The sequence below is a fragment of the Capsella rubella genome, unplaced genomic scaffold (assembly GCF_000375325.1).
Source record: "Capsella rubella cultivar Monte Gargano unplaced genomic scaffold, Caprub1_0 scaffold_7, whole genome shotgun sequence".
NCBI lineage: Eukaryota > Viridiplantae > Streptophyta > Magnoliopsida > Brassicales > Brassicaceae > Capsella > Capsella rubella.
In genome coordinates, this window is record NW_006238917.1 from 15,994,895 (window position 1) to 16,002,041 (window position 7,147).

The 7,147-nt window shown below is 32.8% G+C and overlaps 1 protein-coding gene and 2 long non-coding RNA genes across 8 annotated transcripts in view; 2 read left to right on the forward strand and 1 right to left on the reverse strand.

Moving 5' to 3' along the window:
- LOC17880977 overlaps nucleotides 1-7,147 on the reverse strand; it is an 82,438-nt gene that overhangs the window by 69,736 nt on the left and 5,555 nt on the right. The gene's annotated exons all lie outside the window — the stretch shown is intronic.
- Nucleotides 580-4,646, forward strand: LOC17880623. Of its 6 annotated transcripts, XR_002832860.1 has the most exons (11): nucleotides 580-671; nucleotides 781-830; nucleotides 919-987; nucleotides 1,077-1,110; nucleotides 1,411-1,463; nucleotides 3,529-3,574; nucleotides 3,733-3,829; nucleotides 3,910-3,960; nucleotides 4,120-4,169; nucleotides 4,265-4,327; nucleotides 4,469-4,646. It is a non-coding gene; the product is annotated as an uncharacterized LOC17880623 (long non-coding RNA). The 6 variants fall into 6 exon arrangements; XR_002832859.1 differs by having other exon boundaries at nucleotides 752-830; nucleotides 3,733-3,960; XR_002832856.1 differs by having other exon boundaries at nucleotides 3,733-3,960; nucleotides 4,265-4,350.
- On the forward strand, nucleotides 4,738-5,398 carry LOC111829378. The gene is made up of 3 exons (XR_002832861.1): nucleotides 4,738-4,777; nucleotides 4,935-4,989; nucleotides 5,086-5,398. It is a non-coding gene; the product is annotated as an uncharacterized LOC111829378 (long non-coding RNA).

Below are 7,147 nucleotides of genomic sequence, written 5' to 3' on the forward strand. Positions count from 1 at the left end.
AAAATATTTAAACTCTACAAAAATTAAAATTATTATTAATATTTTAACTCTACAAATATTTAAAATATAATAATATTGTACATAAATATGATTGAACGGGTTTTAGTTTACATAAATATTATTATATTTTCTGCGGGTTGTCTATATTTAAAATTTTTTACCGGTTAAGTTAAAATATAATTTTTTCTTTACAACAAAATCGTGTCGCGATGTACCGCGAGTTTACCACATATATCTATGAATTTACTTATAATACAAATTTATAAAATTGTATTAAATTAAATGAAATAAACATATAAAAAACTAAATTATATAAACCAACTACGAAAATGAACAACCAAAGATATATATTAAATTATGGACCCGTGGTGTACCACGGGGTAAATCCTAATTACCAATTAAAAAAATAGAAAAATCAATCGTGAAAAAAGGCAGAACCGTCCGATTAAAGTATCTGATGAATCAACGGTCAATACGTTTAATTATAGCCGTTATTGAAACGCGTTATATCAAGACGCAACGATATATACTGAAGCAATATCACTTTTTTTTTTGTTACGAAACAAAATTTTCCTTTTTTTTTTTTTTCTTCTCTCGCTCTTCTGGTGTTTCGAATGAAGAATGCATCGACGATGGTTGAGGAGATTGATATAAAATAATCTGAAGATTTGGTATGTACTTTCAACTTCTCTGTATCACGATTATATAAGTTTTTGTGTAATCGTTCTTATATATGTTTGTATTGTTCTAGGGTTTTGATTTTGAGTTGATTTGATTCAGGCACGAAACTGTTACAATCTCTTGGGGTTCTTCTTCCTCGTGGTGATCTGGTTAGGTTTCTTCCTCCGATCCTCTTCGTGTTTTCTATTTTTATTTTAGGGTTTTCAGAATTGACTAATTGTTCTTGTTATGGTACAGATCTAGGGTTTTTGAGGCACAGAGTCGACGGCTTGGTTTTTTCTTCTTCTTCCTCGTCGGTGTTGATTGGTTAGTTTTCTTCATCTTTATCCTCTTCTTGTTTCTACATCTGATCCTTGTCTGATACTAATTTGTTCTGTAATTAAACTTTGTTACAGGAATCGAGTCTAACCCATGAATCTTGGCGACGAGGTATGTCTCTGCCTTACCCGTTTTTTTTCATGTGCTTTGGTTTTGTATTTTGTGTGTTCTCTGCCTTACAATTGATCAGTCCATTAATGATCTTATTTAAGAATTTGACTTCTGTATAATTGTGATTTTGGAATCAAGATTCTTGTTTTTGTGCGTTCTTGATCCAACAACAAAAAAGAATTATTCACTTTATAAGATTCCAGATCTATTGTTAGTTTTCTACATCTGGATCCTTTTCGTGTTTCTTTATCTAATCGTTGTCTCAATACTAACTGTTCTGTACTTCAACTATGTTTTCAGGGAGATTCTGTTTCAGTCTAACCCATGAAGCTTGTCTCAGCAGCTTAGACAAGGTATTTCTCTGCGTTTTACATGTTTTACTTTTTCTTTCTATGGTTTGGTTTTGTTTTTTGTGGTTTTGGTTTTTGTTTTATGATCAGATTTTTCTGTTTTTGATTTTTGTTTTGTTTTCTTGATCCAACAACAAAAAGGAATTATTCCCTTTAATAAGAATCCATCTGTTTTTTTGTTTTGATGACTTGGTGTATGGATTCTTATGTTGGAGCTTTTAGTTTTTTTTTTTCCGTTTTTTTTTTCTTTCAAAACCCAAAAAAGATCACAGGCAGACACTTATGTAATAGTGTTCTGTCAGATTCTATTTTGGGGACATTGTCCCAAGGGAAATTGTGAACTGTGGGCTTGGTAGTGCATGCTTGTTGCAAGTTGGAAAAGAGGTTCGATTTGTCCCAAGAGGTATATGAACTGTGGGTTTGGTAGTGCATGCTTGTTGCCAAATGGAAAAGAGGTTTCGGTTTGTTGGATGATCTCATGGCTTATAAGTCAAAAGGCAAAAAAAAGAACAAAAGAGTTCTCACGGTTTGGTACCCTCGGCTTGAAAATATAAAGAGTCAAATGACATTGAATAAGAATGACCTGCGGGTTAATAAGTCTTAAGACAAAAGACGTAAAACAATTATGGGATTGGTGGTGCATGCATATTACGAGTTGGACAAGAGGTTTTGATTTGTTGGATGATCACAAGCCTTAACAAGTTTGGTACCCTCGGCTTTGAAAGTCAAAAGACAAAAGAATGGGAATGAGATTTAAAACATAGAACATGAAAGAACCAAAAGACAAAACATTTATGGGCTTGGTAGTGCATGCATGTTGCGATTTAAGACATAAGACATAAGAATGTGAACCAAAGAGTTCTCAAGTTTGGTACCCTCGGCTTTGGAAGAAAAGAGAATGGGAATGAGATTTAAGACATAAGACATGAAAGAACCAAAAAACATGAGAGAGCAAAAGTCATAAGAATGGGAATGAGATATAAGACATAAACATGAAAGAACCAAAAGACATGAAAGAACCAAAGAGTTCTCAAGTTTGGTACCCTCGGCTTTGGAAGAAAAAAGAATGGGAAGGAGATTTAAGACATAAGACATAAAAGAAACAAAAGACATGAGAGAGCAAAAGACATAAAACATTTATGGGCTTGGTAGTGCATGCATGTTGCGATTTAAGATATAAGACATAAACATGAAAGAACCAAAAGACATGAAAGAACCAAAGAGTTCTCAACTTTGGTACCCTCGGCTTTGGAAGAAAAAAGAATGGGAATGAGATTTAAGACATAAGACATGAGAGAACCAAAAGACATAAAACATTTATGGGCTTGGTAGTGCATGCATGTTGCGATTTAAGACATAAGACATAAGAATGGGAATGAGATATAAGACATAAACATGAAAGAACCAAAAGACATGAAAGAACCGAAAGACATGAAAGAACCAAAGAGTTCTCAAGTTTGGTACCCTCGGCTTTGGAAAAAAAAAGAATGGGAATGAGATTTAAGACATAAGACATGAGAGAACCAAAAGACATGAAAGAACAAAAGACATGAGAGGGCAAAAGACATAAAACATTTATGGGCTTGGTAGTGCATGCATGTTGCGATTTAAGACATAATACATAAGAATGGGAATGAGATAGAAGACATAAACATGAAAGAACCAAAAGACATGAAAGAACCGAAAGACATGAAAGAACCAAAGAGTTCTCAAGTTTGGTACCCTCGGCTTTGGAAGAAAAAAGAATGGGAATGAGATTTAAGACATAAGACATGAAAGAACCAAAAGACATGAAAGAACAAAAGACATGAGAGAACAAGATAGTGAACTTAGATCTAATAGACAAACACTTAATGAAGTCTAGCCAAGTATTAAGACAAGATTGTAGAGCTAATAAACCAACAGCAGGCTGTTTAGACTTGTTACCTTGTTGGATGGTAAAAAAAACCAGCAAATCAAAGAAATTTAGCTCAACGACATTATAAAGTTGTAAGACAAAGATTATGCACGAACAAGGTAAGTATAACATTCGTGTAATATGAAAACTAACAGATTCTGATTTTTGCAGGTATGTGACTTTGAGTAGATTTCAAGTGTAGCAGACTTCTTGACAGGTATATGCTTTCCAAGCCTTTACGTTTTTTTGTTCGTAATTAGTTGATATAACTATGAAAAATCACAAGTGAGAGACACATAAATTCTCAGGTAAGATGTTGATAGTCTCATGGATATGTCAGCTCTTTTTTATCTGGCTTTTGTTTCTTCTTATCAGGCGAACACGGTGGCTACTTTTGCGAGGTTGACTAAGGAGGATTCTAGGAAGCTTTTGTCTTCGAAATTTCATCCTTCATGGGTTGTGTTTTTCTGAAGTTAAGTTACCAGCTTCTTTCTTGCGTATACATTTATGTGTTTGCATCGACTTACATAGCGTTCTCTTGTATTTACTCAGTTGACTTGGCCAAGCCACCACTTGACAAAGTTATGGTTTTATGTTGATAAGGTATGTTAGGCTGTTCTAAATTCATAGTGAGCAATATATGTAATTTGTATTATGGAGAAGATACTGTTTCTAATGGATGTATTTATAACTATCAGAGTCTAAACTTATAAGCCTGTTCTCGAGAAATCCATAGTATTGACTAATTTTGATTTGCTTCAGGTAAGTGCTTTGAAAGATGTTGATATTCTCATTGATGCCATGGAGATTTTGTAAGTGTAGCAGAACTTAATAGCATAACTATCCTTGATCTATCCTGTCAAATTATAGAAACTTATCTGACTTTTACCATTGTCTTTTTTTCTAGGTTACATACACCAGATATTATTTCCAAAAATGTATGATTTGGCAGTGGAATTGATTCTGAGAGGTCATGGTTGTGTTGATCATCAAGTTAAATCAATTTAAACTGTCTGAGATATAGATTCCTGTTTCTTTTTCCAGTTAATTGTCATTCTTTAGCTATACTAGTGCAACTTACTCAACACATGAAACTTACTTATACTTTCAGATGCAGAGGAGATAAAAGAGTATAGAGAGAAGAAAATGAACAACTTGTAGGGACATGCCTATTGAAGAATCTCTAAAACTATTTGACGAAATGAGACAATGAATGATTGAGGAGGGAAAGGCAAGATATGCAGAGTGAAATTTTTAACATGTATGACCTTATTGGCTATTGAATAAAGGCAAGTGAAACTAAAATCATCTCTGGTTACATGTAAGAATTAGTCTCTCTCTTATCTTTTGCTGTCTGAACTTTCTATATATATGCTTTGCAGTTCAACCCTCATCCTAAGGCTGGTGAATGCTGCATTTGGTATGCCCCTTTCTAGGTCTTTTGGCTATTTTCCAACATGAAATAGTATAACTCTTACAACTTTCAGTATAAAACTATCCCTTAAGTATCTAAAGTATCTTCTGTTCTTAAAACTATCTTTGTTGTTTTGATCTTTCTTTTATTTTCATAATTGTAGCTATGTAATCTTGCATTTGGAACCTGGTGTGCTTCAAAAACTGTAAGCGTGTAAGGTAAAATACTCAACTAGCATGTGACAACTTCGAGCATTTTATGCAGATATTCATGTTGTTTGTGGTATCATTTTTCTTTTCTTTTGCTGTTGTTAGATTACATTGTGACAAACAAATCTGTTCATCATTGGGATGATCCACGTTTTTTTGACACTTGCTGATTTAAGGCGGAGAGGTTCGACTTTAAGTGTGACTCTGTGAGTAATACTCTGCTTGGCATATGTCAATTATCTTCATTAAATGTGCTCTCTGTTGTTGTATGTTGAAGTAATGGTAGTATGATACATGTGAGTTGTCTTGAGCATCATATTAGAGAGCAGTTGAACAAAATAGCTCTAATCCTCTTAAGGTGCTCTTAGGTTATGGAACTTGATGCACATACATACGATAGAACATTTTTTCTGTTTTATTAGCTCGTAATTCTATTCATCTAAGGTATAGAAAGGGACACTATTCATCATTATTACTTTTTTTTTTTGTTAAAATGATTTATTTGTGGATAAATGTGCTTTCTTCTTTCAGATATGCTTTCCAGTTAAGTGTATATTGTGCTTTCTTCTTTACATGAGCATATTGTGTGTTTTCTCAGTTTCAAGATCATAAAAAGTGTTTCCGTTTCTACATGAGCATAATGTGTGTTTTAATTATTTTATTCTCCAAGTTTCAATGCTTTTGTATCATAAGGTCTCTTATCCTATATAATGTATGCATATTAGAGTCTCTTATGGATATTTATTTTGACATATGTGTAACTTCTATAGTATTTGATCTTGAAACTGAGAACACACAATATGCTCATGTAGAAACACGTTAAATCTTGAAAGTATTTGTTTTGTGTTAGGCACTAAACCTCTGCTGATTGTTTTAAACATGTGAATGACATACTGGAATTTTGTATCATGCATTGAGAAAAGGTTGATTTTACTTTGACTGTGGAACATTACATTATGTGTTTAAAATACTTATTATCTCTGTTTTTTGGTGTTTGAATGTATGATAAATATTATTATTTTCTGAAAGAGATGCATCTTTGAGGTTTCATGTAGACACATATTTTTAGATATATGTGATGGTATTGCACATTATGGTAATACTGAATCTCGAAACCCTTGGTGTTAGTGTTCTAAGCTTGTGAAACCGCTTTTTTGGAATGATGCATTATCAACTAATGATTATTGTGGTAGATTCTATATATTGTAAACTTGGTTTGCGTCTTGAGTCTTTACTATTCATTCAATAATTTGTATTGTTGTTTGTTTGTGTGAAGTGGACAATTTGAATTTCAATGTTAGTTTTGTTGAAAACAGTTTTTTCTGTATTTGTTTTAGCTTTGTTCATTATTTCTTAATCGAATTTTGCATTTTGCATCTTGGAATAGTTAGCAACTTGGCATGGTAAACTTATTAAATTTCAATATGTAATATCTATTCTTGTATGTCCATCATACATTGATATATCATATATGTAGCAATGTCTATGATTGATTATGAGTATGCATGGAGGATGTAGATATGAATTATTATCTTAGTTATCTTAATAGCATAATTACCCTTGATCTATCCTGTCAAATTCTAGAAACTTATTGTAGAAATTCTAGACAAAATGTTGATTTTACTTCTGTGAGGCAGAGAAGGAAGAGTGTATTAATCATTGGTAACTGCATTGTTATAATTTTAGTGTGTTTGAATTCATCTGACTTTTACCATTGTCTTTTCTCCTAGATTACATACACCAAAAATTATTTCCAAGAACTGTATGATTTGGCAGAGGAATTGATTCCGAGAGGTCATGGTTATGTAATATCATCAAGTTAAATCAATTTAAACTTGTATGATTTATTGCTTCTATCAGTCGTCATAAGAGAAGATAACCTTCTTAGAGCAGAGTCCGCCAAGCATAGGTACCTCCTGTTTTTTCAGATTTGGTTTGGTCTCCAAATCATCATCATCTTCTTCTTCATCATCACCTTCATCATCTTCATCTTCTTCTTCTTCTTCTTCTTCTTCTTCTTCTTCTTCTTCTTCTTCTTCTTCTTCTTCTTCTTCTTCTTCTTCTTCTTCTTCTTCTTCTTCTTCTTCTTCTTCTTCTTCTTCTTCTTCTTCTTCTTCTTCTTCTTCTTCTTCTTCTTCTTCTTCTTCTTCTTCTTCTTCTTCTTCTT